This window comes from Myotis yumanensis, unplaced genomic scaffold (genome assembly GCF_028538775.1).
Source record: "Myotis yumanensis isolate MYYU_CA2020_CCGP unplaced genomic scaffold, mMyoYum1.0.hap1 SCAF_15, whole genome shotgun sequence".
NCBI lineage: Eukaryota > Metazoa > Chordata > Mammalia > Chiroptera > Vespertilionidae > Myotis > Myotis yumanensis.
The window spans coordinates 22,916,781-22,932,945 of NW_027223766.1; the positions used below are offsets into that span (position 1 = coordinate 22,916,781).

Here is a 16,165-nt window from a genome sequence, read left to right on the forward strand (position 1 = left end):
TAAATGTACATCAGGGTCATGTGTCCAAGAGCCTCCGAGATGAATACATCAGCTTGCACACTTATTCCAGCCACACAGGTTAACATGAAATATCCTGGGACTGCAGATGTAATGCCTCCCACTACTTCTGATCTTTTAAATGTTTCAAAGTATTTGCGCATTTAAACTATGTATGGGCAGATGGGCATTCCAGCTGGTCGTTTCTGCTCTTACCTAAGGAAACCAGCAGACGTGGTTTTATTGCACAAGAGTAGAAGCCAAACGAAGCCACAAACCCAATGACATATTCTTCCAGTACCTCTCCATCTTTGAATAGTTGACTCATAAGCAGTCCCCACCCAAGGGAAAGGTAAAATTCAAATAAAAAAGGAGGGGCTGTGCTCACCCTTACATTGACCGAGTCCCTTCAAAATCAATGATTCACTGTTTCTGCGAATAGTAAGCAGACAGCTTTTTTTTGCAACAAGGAAAACGTCATGGGTCTTATCTTTGTGTTGCTTTCACAGCTTAGCTAAACCTGTACGTCCTACCCAGGAAACGGGTTCCAGGAAAACGGGGTTCCAGTGGAGGCCTGTTTACGCCCACGGAGGAGCTACCCCTCAGAGAACTGAAGCCTTCCGTTTCCTTCCGGCAGGAATCATGGATGCTCTGCAGGAAAAGACAGGGATTAGAGTCACATGGGACAAAACACAACCACGCCAGGGGGAGGGGTTTCTTTCCTGAAATACATGCGGTTCCCTGGGTTCACACGGCACTGGGTGTGGTTTATAACTCACGGACCACAGGAGGCGGCCATTGTCATTTCCTGGCCCCTCCAATGGTGGTTTTCCAGCCAGGAGAGCATTCTGACTCATCGGTGCTACTTTTTTTATTTGCTTTGAGTCTTCATAGTAGTGAAAGAAAGCCGACTGATGCTTGGGGGTGGGGGTGAGAAGGTGAGCTCCAGAGAAACAACCTAGACTTGGTCCTGTTATCAATCATCTCCGCCTCCTGTGAGAGTGTTAGCAAGCAAAGCCTACCCACACAGACTGGCACTGAGACGCATTTGCTGTTTGTTCCTTAGAGCGTAAATGAGACATCATCTACCTTCGATCAGAGGGTTCTTTAATGTAAATATTCAGACCAAAGTGAGATTTTTTTACGAGAACTTCGTAACATCCAAACTAGATGGTGAAAACATAGGCGAGAGAGATTTTACGTACTTTCAGTGTTTTTTTAGTACACAATTATATTTTCATTGGTTCACTCACTCTGTCGTGTTTGTGTGTGTGTGTGTGTGTGTGTGTGTGTGTATGTGTGTGTGGTGGGGGGGGGGTGGAATTTTCAAATCTTGAGACGTCTCTGTAACATTTCTTTGTTGTTTGACTTACATGCAGTTGACCTTCAGCAGAGGTGGGCAAAGCGAACCCTCTTTTTGCTCTGGTATCATAGATACATCCATCACTTCTTCTCTGTTGTGCGGTTGTTTTAAAAATGGTCTGAACACGGAGGCAACATCAGGGCCGACTCAGCCCTTCAGGAAGGTCCCCTGTGACATGGGGAAAACCGAGATGAGATCGGCTGTGCATAGAAATGACAGGCGCTAAGGGACAGTCAGTGAATGCACGGCTTCCAGAAATCTAAGAACGCCAGTCCCACAGCGAGGAGCTTACATTCTCAGGAAGGTAATATCAAGCCGCCAGACAGGAGGTTGGCCACCCACACTGAGTGAATGACATGCGGCAGCCTCAAGGCTGAGATGATCAGGTGGGGACTAAAGAGGGAGCTAGAGCCTGGCTGGTGTGGCTCAATGGTTGAGCATTGATCCATGAACCAGGAGGTCATGTGCCCAGGTTTTGGGCTTGATCCCCAGTTGGGGGCATGCAGGAGGCAGTTAATCAATGATTCTCTCTCATCATTGATGTTTCTATCTCTCTCTCCCTCTCCCTTCCTCTCTGAAATCAATATATATATATATATATATATATATATATATATATATATATATCTACACTAATAAAAGAGAAACATGGTAATTAGCATACGACCGCTACCCTTTTCATTGGCTAATCAGTGAGTATATGCAAATTAACTATCAGCCAAGATGGTGGCCGGCAGCCAGGCACTGAAGCAAGCATGAGGCTTGCTTGCTGCGGACTCCAACATTCCCCGCCTCACTTGCCGGCCTCTCAGCTGCAAGTCTAAGCAACTATGTACTATGTTGCAAATAAGAAGCTAAACAAAACTCCAGAAACCGGCTTTCATTCAGCCGGGCTTCAGCCAGCCACCGCAACATTGTATCGATGTTTTCAGCAGTGAGGCCTCAGAGCTAAAGCTGGCCCAGAATAAAAAAAAAAAAAAAAGAAAGAAAGGAGCGGTTGGGAGCTTCAGTCAACCGCTTCCGGAAAACAGCCCTCAGCCCCTCACCCAGACTGGCCAGGCACCCCAGTGGGGACCCCCACCCTGATCCAGGACACCCTTCAGGGCAAACCAGCCGGCCCCCACCCGTGCACCAGGCCTCTATCCTATATAGTAAAAGGGTAATATACCTCCCGGCACTGGGATCAGCGGAGTAGCGAGGCTCCCGGCACCGGGATCAGCGTGACAGGGGGCAGCACCCAAACCCCCTGATCGCCCTGTGGCTCTGTGTGTGACAGGGGGCAGGGCCACAACCTCCCTATCCGCCCTGCTCTGTTCATGACAGGGGAAGGCGCCCCAACCCCCTGATCAGCCCTGCTCTGTGCCTGATAGGGGGGAGCTCCCCAATCCCCTGATTGCCCTGCGGCTCTGTGTTTGACAGGGTGCGGCGCACCAACCCCCTGATCGGCCCTGCCCTGAGTGTGACAGGGTGCAGCGCCCCAACCCCCTGATCGGCCCTGCTCTGTGTGTGAGAGGGGGCGGTGCCCCAACTCCCCTATCGGCCCTACTCTGTGCATGACAGGGGGGAGCTCCCCAACCCCCTGATCGACCCTGCTCTGTGTGTGACAAGGTATGGAGCCCCAACCCCCCGATGGGCCCTGCTCTGTGAGTGACAGGGGGCAGCGCCCCAACCCCCTGATTGGCCCTGCTCTGTGAGTGACAGGGGGCAGTGCCCCAACCCCCTGATCGGCCCTGCTCTGTGTGTGACAGGAGGTGGCGCCGCAACCTCCCCATCGACCCTGCCTTGAGTGTGACAGGGGGCGGTACCCCAACCCCCCAATCGGCCCTACCCTGAGCGTGACTGAGGGTGACATCGCAACCTCCCGATCCGCCCTGCTCTGTGCATGACGGGGCGGCGCCCCAACTCCCCAATCGGTCCTGCTCTGAGCCTGACCAGGGGCTGCACCTAGGGATTGGGCCTGCCCTCTGCCACCGGGAGCAGGCCTAAGCCAGCAGGTCGTTATCTCCCGAGGGGTCCCAGACTGCGAGAGGGCACAGGCCGGGCTGGGGGACACCCCCCCCCCCCCCGCACAAATTTTTGTGCACCGGGCCTCTAGTATATATATATATATATATATGTATAAATTTTTTTTAAAGGGAGTTAGATCCAAAAATTGTCACTCTCTTCGCAACATTGCTGCAGGGAAGAGGAAGAGGGTGACATACATGCTCTGGGATGTACCTTCCTACGATGGGCATGGAGCAGGAGGCTTCATGGACAGACATCAGCAGCCACCAGGGTTGTACATATTCTTGACCATTTGGTTGGTATATCTTGCTTTAAATAGGAATTAACTGGACTTATGGTTGACATGTCAGTTTCTTGTGGGTGTTGATTAAGCAAGAGGTAATTCTAAGCCAACACTCCCAGGTGCCCTAACTACTCATTGGTTGCCCTGAGAAGCCCACGCCCAGACTGGGGACTTCCCATGGTAGGACCCCCTGGGAGACCATCCTGACCAGCCAAATAGCCCCTGGATGACATCACCAGCTTGACACTAACTCAAACAAACAAACAAACAAACAAACTGCAGCAAAGCCCAGGACATTGAGAGCCCACAAGAGGGAAAGTGCTCATTTCTTCGCAACACCCCGTACCAGAGTTGCAACACCAATATCTGATATTTTTGTACACGGTTCATATCTATTAGTCAAAAAACAGTTATCTTTCAAAATAGTCTTGAAAATAGACACCCCCAAAGCCAAGGTTTCTAGGGATTTTTTTTCCCCTCCCGAAATACATGTTTGAGGAAGAGTCATCCTGATTGGACATAACTATTTCTAGTGGGGCAAGAAGCCTGGAATATTTTCCAAGGAAATTCCATGCTTACTAGCCGGTACACTCAGCACTTCAAAAGTAAGGCCTCTTAGGAAGTGGGAGAATGACTGACTGAATTGAGTGCCGCTCAGACAGTGTGGGAATGAGGACTAACTGGTCCCATGGTTTTGGGGGAAGTGATTGTTTTAGGACTTTTTCGTGGCGGGAGGAGAGCCACACACGAGGCCGTGTGTCGGTTACGTCGGGCAGCCTGGAGACAATGACGCCAGGTTTTCGGAGAACATCCTGGCTCGGTCTAGATTGACGACAGCCGCAGAGCCCTCCTCCTCAGCATGGGGGTACTCAGGTGGTCCTTCGATTTACCTGAAGGCAGTAGAGGGGTTATGTAAAAATCTGGAAGAACTGAGCTCCCAAAGTGCTAAGTAACACAACCCTGCCAGCCTACTAGAGGGGAAAATGGAAAAGGCTGCAGCCAATTATTAGGAAGACGGTGAACAGGAGGTGTCTGGAGGCGCTGGGGCCATAGGAAACAGATTGCGGATACGAAAGGGCTCTGAGCACAGGTGGCCACCTGGCAGCCCCGGGCACAGGGACGGGTCCAGGCCGGAGAGGAGAGGTTTGGATGGTCCACAGGGATTTTTTTTTTTTTAAGTGAGCTAACATGAAAGTAAGATTTTCTTTTTTACACTCAGGAAAACTGAATTTTTACCTTCTCCATCTCACACACTTACAAACAAAAGTCTTTATTTTTTTGTTTGAGTCCACTACCGGGGTCAGAAAGAGCAGAACAAAGTGATTCATTGCATCCAACCGACCAAAAAGTTTTGCTTTCAGGAAAATGAAGCCACCACACTTCTGTGAAGAGGGCCAGGCACAGAAGTTAAGGGGGTGCTGGCTCTCAGGCTCCTGTGAGCCCAGGGTTGGCCCCCGAGAGGCAGGGCCTCCTTAAATTTTGTGCCTGCCTCACTTTCCTTGTACTTAAGAGTCATCACAGTAGGATGGAAGGAAGACAGCATGGTAGATAAACTGAAGGCTCTTTTATTAAAATGAACGCGAAGAAGTAGTGGGCTTCCCATGTCCTCTTATATTTCAGAGCTCAAGTGACAGAGTGATAAATGTGAGTCCCCCTGCCTACCTTGAAGTAGTGGGGCATCCACTCCATCACCTCATCAGAAACAGGCGCTTAGAAAGCTTTGAGAAGCCTCTCTCGGCACCGCCCCCTGTGGCTTAGGAAGGTGGTGTCTTGCTGTTGAAACCCCTCTGCCTGCTCGGCACTCCCCGGACATGCGGAACAGCTGAGCAGTGTCCTTCTTCACCTTTGCTTTTCTAAAAACGTCTCGTGGTCACCTTTTAGCCTTTTGCAACCTCTTTCACCTTTTCTTATCAAACCCATTTTCCTTTACTCATTGAGATTGTCGGTTTCTAGAGTTTCCACCCAGTCACACACCCCACAGAGGGGTATGAGTAAACCTCGAGTCTTCAGAAAAGGAAAAGGAAAATCGCTGTCTCAAAGCCAGAGGCGACGCCTTCTGCGTGGGCCCTTGATCGACAACACCACGTGTGTTGGGGTTCACTGTCCCAGGAGAAGGGTCGCCTGGAGGAACCCAGCTGCAGGCTGGTGAGTGGCTCCAGGGAGGCCTGACATGCCCACTCTCTCACTGGACGCTGCCGAACCCTATCAGATCCAGACCCACTTTCAAGGACCTGAGCGTGAGTCATGAGAGAGGAACACTGGAGTAAGCAGACACGGGAAGAGCCCCCGAGGAGAAAGTTAATGGAAGGCGTGAAGGCTTGGAAGTTGGGAGACAGTAAAAACCACGAGTCAAGAGCATCTTCGAGGTAGAGGGGAGGAGGAGGAGAGAGGCTTGACGGCAGTGATGGGAGGAATGGAAGCAGGAAGTGGGGCCTGACAGGGTAGAGAGGCTGGACGGCATGATGGGAGGAATGGAAGCAGGAAGTGGGGCCTGACAGGGTCTGGGAAGCTGACACGGTTGCGGTTGCCTGTGGACATCCAGGTCCTTTCTCCAGGCAGCAGCAGCATGATTCTCCTGGGAGCACGTCACCTCCTGCTGTCAGTCACTTTGTGGAGGGAGCAACTCTATCTGAGCTCCAGCTCCGGGACCAGCCCCATCATGAAGCATCCATCTTATGTAAAAACTGCTGTTTGAAATTTTAACCCTGCATTTTGGCTTCTGTAGATGCTTGCTTGCTTAAATAATAAGGAAAATAAGACTACAGTGGGGCCTTGACTTACGAGTTTAATTCGTTCCGAGACCGAGCTCGTTAAGGAGCTCGTTAAGGAGCTTGTTAACTCAAATTACTCTATCAACTCAATGCAAAAAATCGGCCGAGAGACAGCTGGTATCTCAAAAAACTTGTTAGTCGGGACACTCGTAAGTCAAGGCCCCACTGTACTCCCATTTCAGAGAGGCCATTAAACTGTCCCCAGACGAAGTTATCAGTGCTGGCGCCAGGCCAAGCCTTTGGTGGAGGTCTCAAAGCCCCAGCACACAGGGGCTCTTTAAGAACTTGCAAAGGGAACCGGAAAACCCCATATTTGGGAGACAAAGAGGGTAAAAAGGTATAAATACAGGAAACTTCATGTGTGACTTCGCCCAGAATTCTAGAGACACTTTTCTCTGGGCCCACACGTAATAATAATAATAATAATAAATGTAACTCCATCTCTCTAAGTCAGTGGTTCTCAACCTTGGCTGCACATTAGCATCACCTGGGAATCTTTTTAAAATCCTCATTTCTGGGCCTCATCACATTCCCAGGTGATTGTAATGTGCAGCCAAGGTTGAGAACCATTGCTCTAAGTGTTGCTTGGTTCTTCTCCATTCTTCTGTAACAATCAGAGCATCCCATCACCTGGCCACAGGGACTGGGGAGGGTGCGCCTGTGGCCCACACCCGGTCAGTGCGAGCCAGTGGAGCGGGTGTCCAGACCGTGACCGACCATGACTCTGCAAAGAGAAGCTGCTTCTGCTGCACTTGGGAAGCTGATGGTGCCAGGAACCACCACGTGGGAACGTCAGCCCCAAAGGGAAGTCAACCTGTGGACGAGCCGAGCCTCTACCTCCGGGCCTCTCTGATGCAGCGGGGCGTCACCACGGGGCACCTGCCGAGTGACCGCTGCCAGGCACTTGCTCCCGAGGACAATGGCATAATTGGGTCCAGCGTGGAGGGACCAGCCCTCGTTATTTCTGGCATGTACTACATGAACCTAACACAATGCTCGGCCAGACAGAAGCGTGGGATACAATTGCTTCTTAGCAGGTGAGAGTTACTATCAGGACCCGACGCACTCGCTATCGCCCAGCGGAGTCCCCTCGCAGAGTCGCAGGGCAAAGCCACAGGTTTTCAAAAGCGCCCTTGAGAATTCCTTCGGAAGCGGCCGCATGGGAGAGAGTGGCCCCAGAGTCCAGTACGGTCAGATCTTCCTCACTTCCAGACAAACCGCTGATCTGTCGGCAAAGCACCACCTGGGATGGGGGGGCGGGGGGGGGGGGGAGTTTACCGGTGGGAGCTTGGGGAGAACCCTCTCTACCTGCCAGAGTTGGGCAGCTCAGACCACGAAGGCACGTGGCGCCTGAGACTCGCTGAGAGAATGACAGACTTCTGACGCCCACATCGGCCTTCCAGGGCTGCCCTCAGTGCGTGGACACCCAGACGTTGCCTCCTGCACTATTGTTACCATTGTGCTGCCTCTTTATCTTGTTTTTTAATTTTTTTAATTTTTTTTGGCCTGAGGGCTTATGGCCAAACTCATTTAGGCAAATGCACATATGACTGCTTGGCTGTAATATTACTGCCAACACAGGCCATTCTCACCATCAAATTGCATACAATGCAAATCAGCACCCCAATATCACCTGCCGGGTAAAGCCATCTGGAAAATACACTTGGATGGTCTTTCCCCTGACATGTTGGGACAGCTTAATGGAGGCATTTTCAGAAAGTCAACTCTAGGACAATTCTAAAATCCATCTCAGATTCTTCACAGTGTAACAGGTTGGCCACGTGGAGGTTTGGCTTTCCTGGGGAAAGGAAGAGTTGACGGTAGCACTAGCACATGTCTCATTTCCTCCATGACCCACTGACCTGAAGCGGTTTCAAGGAGCCCCATCCAAGGGGAAGCAGGGTAGTGAACATGCCCCCATGGAGACTCACTGGAAATGAGGGTGTCCTCAGAGGGCCCGCCTTCACCTCAAAGGAGGAAGCTGGACTCAGCACCCTCTTTATACCCTGAACCCAGACAGGATGGAGACTCCATATGACTTAAAGGGCCCAGGAGGACCTAGAAAAATTGAGACCACAGCCCTGGCTGGATGTCTCAGTTGGTTGGAGTGTTGTCCCGGGAACTGGAAGGTCATGTGCTGGAAGGTCATGGGCTCGATTCTGGACAGGACACATATGTAGGTTTTGGGTTCGATCTCCGGTCAGGGCACGTATGAGAGCCAACCAATGTGATGTTTCTCTATCACATTGATGTTTCTCTCTCCCTCCCTCTCTCTCTAAAATCAATAATAAATAAATAAAAGTTGAGACCACAGCGGAGGGGTGGGGGATGGGGTTGAGGGGAAAGGAAGGAGCGTGAATAAGGAGTGAAAGTCACTGAAGGCAAATATTCCAGGCAACTTTCTGGAGCTGCACTGGGGGAATTAAAGGGTGGGACGGTGAGTAGAGCCAAGAAACATTCTTAAAAGAGCAGAAATAATCTGCCAGAAGCCACGAACCCTATTAACCACTGGTTCTGAGTCTCCCTATGCCTCCTTCCTCCAAAAGGTAACAAATAAGATGGTTGAGTTCAGCGCCTGAGTCAGATACACCTGGATGCAAATCTTGACTTTGTCACCTGGCAGGTGTACGCCCTTCGACAAGTTATCTCCTGTCTCTCTGCCTCAATTTCCTCATCAATGAAGATGATATAATACTATCTTGGAGGATTATGAGACATGATGGATGAAAAGTGCCCAGCACATAGAAAATGTGCAGTAAATATTAGTTGCTGCTGTGATACTGTCTTTCCCATCCTTAACTCTTTATTCGGTGCCCACGATAGCTGGTGATTGACAAACACCATTCTCCTCTGGGCATCCCAAGGCCGCACCGAGTGCTCAGGATGTCCCATTGAGCTTGTATGTGCTTACAGTCAGCAGAAATTAATTCACATACTAGATCTGTCCATCACCATCGGCGCCAGAGTCCTGATCAGGAAAGACCTTGAGCAAATTAAGGAAAACATTCAATGTCAATAAGTGGATTTGAATCTTCACCAAAGTGGGCTCTTATTCAAATGAAAGAGTATAAAATGTGAAACTTCTTAGAATGATCTCTCTGTATAATCAGGTGAAAGCTTTGGCCTTTTTTACATTCCAGAGAGAAATGACAAGAAATGGGCCTTGTCAAGGACCCCAAATTCACCACCAGAAAGAAAACATCTAGAACCGTGGTTCTCAACCTGTGGGTCACGACCCCTTTGGCGGTCGAACGACCCTTTCACAGGGGTCACCTAAGACCATCCTGCATATCAGATATTTACATTACGATTCATAACAGTAGCAACATTACAGTTATGAAGTAGCAACGAAAATAATTTTATGGTTGGGTCACAACATGAGGAACTGTATTTAAAGGGCCAGAAGGTTGAGAACCACTGATCTAGAATATCTTCATAGTAGCTCTGTCACACACAAACTTGTTGAAAAGTGGTTACACATATCTTACAAATTTCCTATTTCCGTTGAGGGTGGGTTTCCCCAGTGTTCACCCCGCGGGGGTGGTGGGTGACTTAAACTCTGTTGGTTGTTTTAGAAGAACAAAGGGACACCCTTTGGTGATGAGAATATCGCATCTATTTTCTGCTGAATTACCCAGTGAACTGTCGTTTGCCATCTTCCGCCTTTGCATAAGGAGATTTAGATTCATGAAGTCACCTACTCATCTTTGAAAAATAAACTGCTTAGGAAAGTAGCTCTGGTAATATTCATTTAAACAACTCTTTTTTTTTTTTTTTTCCATTTCATCACAGTCGTAATTAATTTCATGGCTCAGGTACACGAAGAGATTTAAAGCGATGTTTATGAAATGAATTAGCCTCTCCCTCATCTTATTTAGAGTTCTCCATTGTGAATAGACTCAGATTGTAATGGGGAGGCAATTTATGAGAACGCTCTCTGGTGTCCTTGATTCCGTATCCTCTCAGAGGGTTTATTATTTAGTTCTTTTCCTCCCTCGGGGCCAGAAGTCAGGCCATGTGGCTGAAAGACAGCAGCTTTGGGATATTTTGATGGAGCTAGGGAGGAGTGAGGCGGGTAGAAAGGACTGGAGTGGGGTGCATCCCTGGCTTATCAGTATGTAGCAGGCATAGCATGAGTGGGGTGCAAATGTAATCTTTAGCTCCCCGTGTGTGAGGCCACATGCAATCCTGCTCAGCCCTGGAATGGGGTGGGGAGACCTGGTTCTAGTCCTGCCTCTGGCCCGGAAAAATCACATACTCCCCATGGCCTCCAACTTTCTTGGCGGTAAAATCAGGAGGTTAGAACAGAGAACTCTAAGGTGTCTTCCAGCTATGAAGTCCCACGATTTTCTGATGTATCAATTCTACAACTATTCACTTGGCTACTCTCTATTTCCACTTGTCTTTACATACATACACAGACATCTTGAAAATGATGTCTCTTTACCTGTCTTGGTCCATGTCATGACCAACAGGAAAAAAAGACTTGAGCTCATTACTAGAACTCTCTGTGTGATCCGACAGCTGTGAGTCACATGTGACTATCTCATTTAACATTGTTCTTCCATTGCACGCGCACCATTTCAAGTGCTCCACGGCCACATGGGCTAGTGGCATCAGGACAGGACAGGACAGATATAGAGCGTTGCCATTACCACAGAAACTTCTATTGGATGATATTCTAATTAGAAGGAAAATTGCTTCTAAATAAAAGACTAGCTCTTCCTCCTGATCCCAGAGTGATAAATTGTGATCTCCAAAGCCGTCCCATAAGCAAATAGTCTTCCTTGGGGCAGAATCTAAAGCACCACAAAGCCCTGCTTACAAATCTCTTCCCCACCAGCTTGTCATGGGGTCTCCCCACCCGCTCTTGCCCATTTCTCTCTTCTCCTCCCACCTGCCACCTTCCTCCTCTCTGCTGATCACTGGTGTCTGGTAACCCTGATGTGATAACTCAGGGAAACAGCAGATGGAGAGGAGAAAGTACAGCACTTTCTCTCCATTCAAATGTGCCCTTGGTTATAGGGCATAATATTGTTTGGTGGTTAGTTTTAACTGGTCATTTTGAGATAATTTTAGATGTACAGATGAACTGCTGAAACAGCATAGAGTTGTTGTATACCCCTCACACAGCTTCCCCTACGTTAACACCTTACATCCCCGCAATACAATGTTTAAAACTAAGAAATTAATGTTAGTGCAGCTCCATTAGCTACGTTGCAGACTTTGTTTGGATTTTACCAGTTTTTTCATTCTGTCCTTTTTCTGTAATTCCATTGGCTAGATTGCATTTAGCTGCCGTGCCTCCTTATCTCTTCCAATGAAAGACTCTTTCTCCCTCTTTCCTTGTCTTTCATGACCTTGACACTTCCGAAGAGTGCTGGTCAGTGATTTTGCAGACTGTTCCTCAACTTGGCTTTGCCAGATGTTTTCTCGTGATTCGCCTGAGCTCCTGCGTCATTGGGAAGACACTCCCGAGGTAACGTGGCCTTCGCTGGGCATCACATCAGGAGGTAAAGGCGTTCCCTCGGGCACAGTGACCCTTGTGAATGCACATTCAACAGTCCTGGTTCTTGTGTCTTAGGACTGTGGCCGGTGGTGTCAGGGGTGGGAACGGTAACAGAGCATCCTGGGAGACAGTAGCCATGGGGTCTTCATTGGAAAGATTCTGTGATGCAATTTGGGGGTATTATTCCTTCTCTCACCCTCCTAGAATTTCTCCGAGATTTGTCATATCTCTTTTAATGAGTTTCTTTTCTGTTTAAATCAATCACAGTGGGTTTCTGCTGCTTACTACTAAGAATGCTCACAGATGGAGAAATGGGAACCAGAGGTGGTTATAGGAAACAGACCTCGAGGTAATGAGGGAAACCTGGGATTGGTTAGCAGGCCTCGTCGGGGCAGATGGCAGAAAGAAAGTGCAGGGAAAGATGAGATTCTGTGAGGGCCTATGGCACAGCAGCAAACTGATTCTCTGAATACAGTGCTCATGCGTGGTGAGCTTCAGGGGACATGTGACTGCTGCAAGACCATGGTAGGAAGGCCGTAGGGAATGAAAGCTCAAAGGGTGGGTGGGTATCTCTACACGGGATGGACAATTAAAGAAAGCACACATATGTACGATCTTGGCCAAAAGCATGCTTAGAAAATGCGGGGCTTGTATGACTGTTACAGTAACCTCTTATTCTTGCAGCCGTGTGCCTGAGGAAGCCAAAAGCCAAGCTCAACCTTGGATCCTGCAGGCTGACAAACTACACTGCCAGTTGCATTTGCGGCCTTATGAGGTCTTTTATGCAAAATTTAGGGACTGATAGTCTCTGCTGAATGCGACTGAGATGCCAAAAATCAGTTGATAAAATGTAGTTGAAGGAAATTTAAAGACTTGGAGTTTGGAGAGAGAGGAATGTGGAATAACCGAAACACATTCCCTCAGACCTTACCATGTGTCCCACTAGGACAACCTCCCCATCAAAGCATCGAGAAAGCATGGGCGAGGTGAGGGCCAATGTTCTGTAAGCCATTCTCTACAGGCTGGATCACTGGCGGCTTTAGGAAACAGCTACTCCTGGGGCCCAAGGCATCAGTGTAGTCTTCTCGTCAGAGAGGTAGCTTTTTAAAAAAAATGTCTTTATTGATTTTAGAGAGGAGGGAAGGGAGAGGGATAAAGAGGTAGAAATATCAATGAGAGAGAGAGAGACAGCTTTCAGCTGCCTTCTGCATGACCCCTCCTAGGACTGAGCCTGCAATCCAGGCATGTGCCCTGACCGGGGATGGAACCAGGGACCTCTGTTGTTCAACCCTGAGCAACACTGGCTGGGCAGAGAGGGAGCTTTGGGGGAAGAAATAGAGTTTTGACCAAAGTCCTCTCCCAGGAGATTTCGTGAAATCCCAAACCCCTCCCACAGTTACCAGTGTATCATCTCAACAATTAGGAAAATTCTCATTTCCGTTCTCCCCACGAAGTGAAGTAAAGGCTACTCTGGTCAAAGAAGTGGATGGAGGTCCCTAAAGCATGCCGACTATGTCTAGCAAATAGTAACCAGGAACTATGCTGCATCTTAGAGAACTGCAGGGACAAGTCCTCTCACCAAAGATGCAGGGGGTTGCAGGGTACATCAATCACCCAGAGTCCGTTACTGTTGCTTCTGACTAAGGACGGTCATTGATAAAGGAATTAAAACAGAAGTGGTTATAGACCTGCAGGGTGAAGCAGAGGCTAGATGGGTTTTGGAGAACGAATGGCAGGGACCTAACCAAGGTGAATAAAGTGAGGGCTCGTTTCTATACAAAAGCCAAGGAGCAAGAACCATGGAGAAGACCATCAGCAGCAGAGAGAAAGGCCTGAAACGCAAAGGCGCCACCAAAGAACCCCAGGAGGCTGCAGTCATTGATGATGGAGTGACAGAAAGTGGGGTCCAACCCCCAAAATTCTCTGCCTTCCCTCCAGGCTTCAGCATTTCGGAGATTAGGAACAAATAGTGGTACCTCTTAATGTTCATGCAGTGGGAACAGCAGCAGGAGAAGGGAAGGTTGGCAGCTGAGAGAAAACTTAAAGAAGAGAGAGAGGCTCTCAGTGATACGGCTCCACCAAAGTCTATACCCATGACCACGGACAACCAGCGAGTGTGCGATGAAACCACAGTGGACCTAGCGATGAGGAGGTGGCTTCTGATGAAGCTGCAGATGGACTTGCTTCTTCCTTCCACAGACAAACTTCTCCAAAGGTCCTCACTACATCAGACTGACCTCATGGGAGAGCCCTACAACCCTGTGAACAGCTCACATGTTTATTACAGAAGAGGGCTGGCTCTGAAAATGATGATTCCACCGTGCATCTCAAGAGATTTCACAGATCTGATCGTTATTCATGAAGATTGTAAAGCACCCCATGGATTAATTCTGAGCCACTTGCCAAATGGATCAACTGCTCATTTCTGAGCAGTGTTCATCTGCGTAAGGAGATTAAGGGAGGAGGCAAAGAGCCCACAGAACACGTACCTGAAATCATTCTGAACCATTTTACAACAGGCTGGGTCATTCTGCTGGGCAGGTGTTTGCATCTCTCTTTCCCCATAATCCTCAGTTTATCGGAAGGCAGGTTGCCATGTTCCACAATCAATGGGATTATATCTTCCTCAGATTTTACAGGTACATACTCAAGAGTGAAAAGAAGGTGGGAATTCAGAAACTTTGGTCATGTTTTACCTTAAAATTAAGATGTCTTCAGAAAGGAACTTGTGATTCTAAATATGGAGACTACGGCTGGGTCCATAAGCCCCAGGAAATGGGGACACATGGAAGGAGGGTCCATTTGCAAAGCACTGAAGGAACAGCACTGGGTTTTGCTGAACAAGCCTATCTCGGATTTGTGACAGAAGACTCTTCAAAACGGCATTTACCTTCTCTCGTGTTTGGACAAAAGTGCTCACTGTTTCTGTAGGAAATACAAATAAAAGTCATTCTGGTGAGAGTTTAAAAATACAAAATAAAGTAAAGTGAAAAAGTGGTTGCTCTAATTGTGCGCCACCCTTCCCGGTGTGGTCTCCCTAGTGAAATAAACAACGCAGCCCCTGGTGCCTTCTGTGCAGATGCTGGTCTACAGAAGTGCTTTCTTCTCCACCCCAACAAGCCAGAGCATCGGAAGTTTGCTTCTGCCTGGTTGGGCAGCAGGGCCTTGTCATCTTCTCGTTTCAGGGCTCTGTGCCAAAGGGTCACTGATGGTCTCTTTCCTTCCCCAAAGACATCACACCGTCTATGTCACGGAAAACATCATTATAACAGAGCCTGCAGAGCAGGAAATGGCCGGTGCATCAGTGTCCTGGTCAGATGTCTGTGAGCACATCATGAGGTGGCCACCGACTCAGGCATTCTCAAAGGCACCGTCACTCAGGCTGAGCAGACCCTGAAGGCACACGGAGACTGTAGGAGCAGGTAACTCACACGCTCAGTCTGTGTCCGCCTACTATGTTATGACGCTATGTTTCGACCCATACCTGGGCCTCACAGAGAATCCTCCTGCTCAGTCGACTGAAAATGAAAAGAATTGACCTGAGCTACAGGATGGGGCAAAAGTAGGTTTCCAGTTGTTCATATGGAAAATAATGCAATAGTTAAGAAATAATACTAGAAGAATAAACTCTGTGTTTTGCATACTCACAACTATAAACCTACAGTTGCCCCACCCTGTAGATGGTTTTGCACAATATGCTGGTGCCAACCAGAAATAGACGGCTAAACGCTTACACCCGGATCAGGGAAGGTCTTGAAAGATGGTAAAGAAATCTTTCCAGTCAGTATAACATTGGGTTTTTTTCCTCGAAGGAGATATGAGCCAAAGTCAGGCTCTATGGGTAGTGGTTCATTGTTTGGCCATATAGTAAGGAAATAGTAAAGAGTGAGATTTAAGAGCTGGTGAACAGGTTAAGAAAAGAGTATTGGTTGACCTCTGAGAACAGGCACAGACAGTAGCATGTAATACTCACCCACAGCCCCTGGGAAAGCAGGAGGCTCCTTTAGTAAGTGCGGTGGCCATGGTGACTGACTCTATGGGTATTAGTCAGCTGCAGCCCCAGCGGCTCAGTGCTTGCTCAACTGGCTCATGAAGTAGGCGGCCATGGAGGGTGGGAGGGAAGCCATGTATCAAACTGTTCACGGCAGTGATGAACCCTCCGTGCCAATATGGTGCCATCCATGCCCAGGAGGCGCAGCCAGCCTCCTGGTGGCATCTTAACTACACGGAACCCT

The 16,165-nt window shown here is 48.7% G+C and overlaps 1 pseudogene; it reads left to right on the forward strand.

Moving 5' to 3' along the window:
• The first annotated feature begins 13,729 nt into the window (after positions 1 to 13,729).
• Positions 13,730 to 14,861, forward strand: LOC138993488 (ribosome production factor 1 pseudogene; annotated as a pseudogene).
• The last annotated feature ends 1,304 nt before the right edge of the window (positions 14,862 to 16,165 follow it).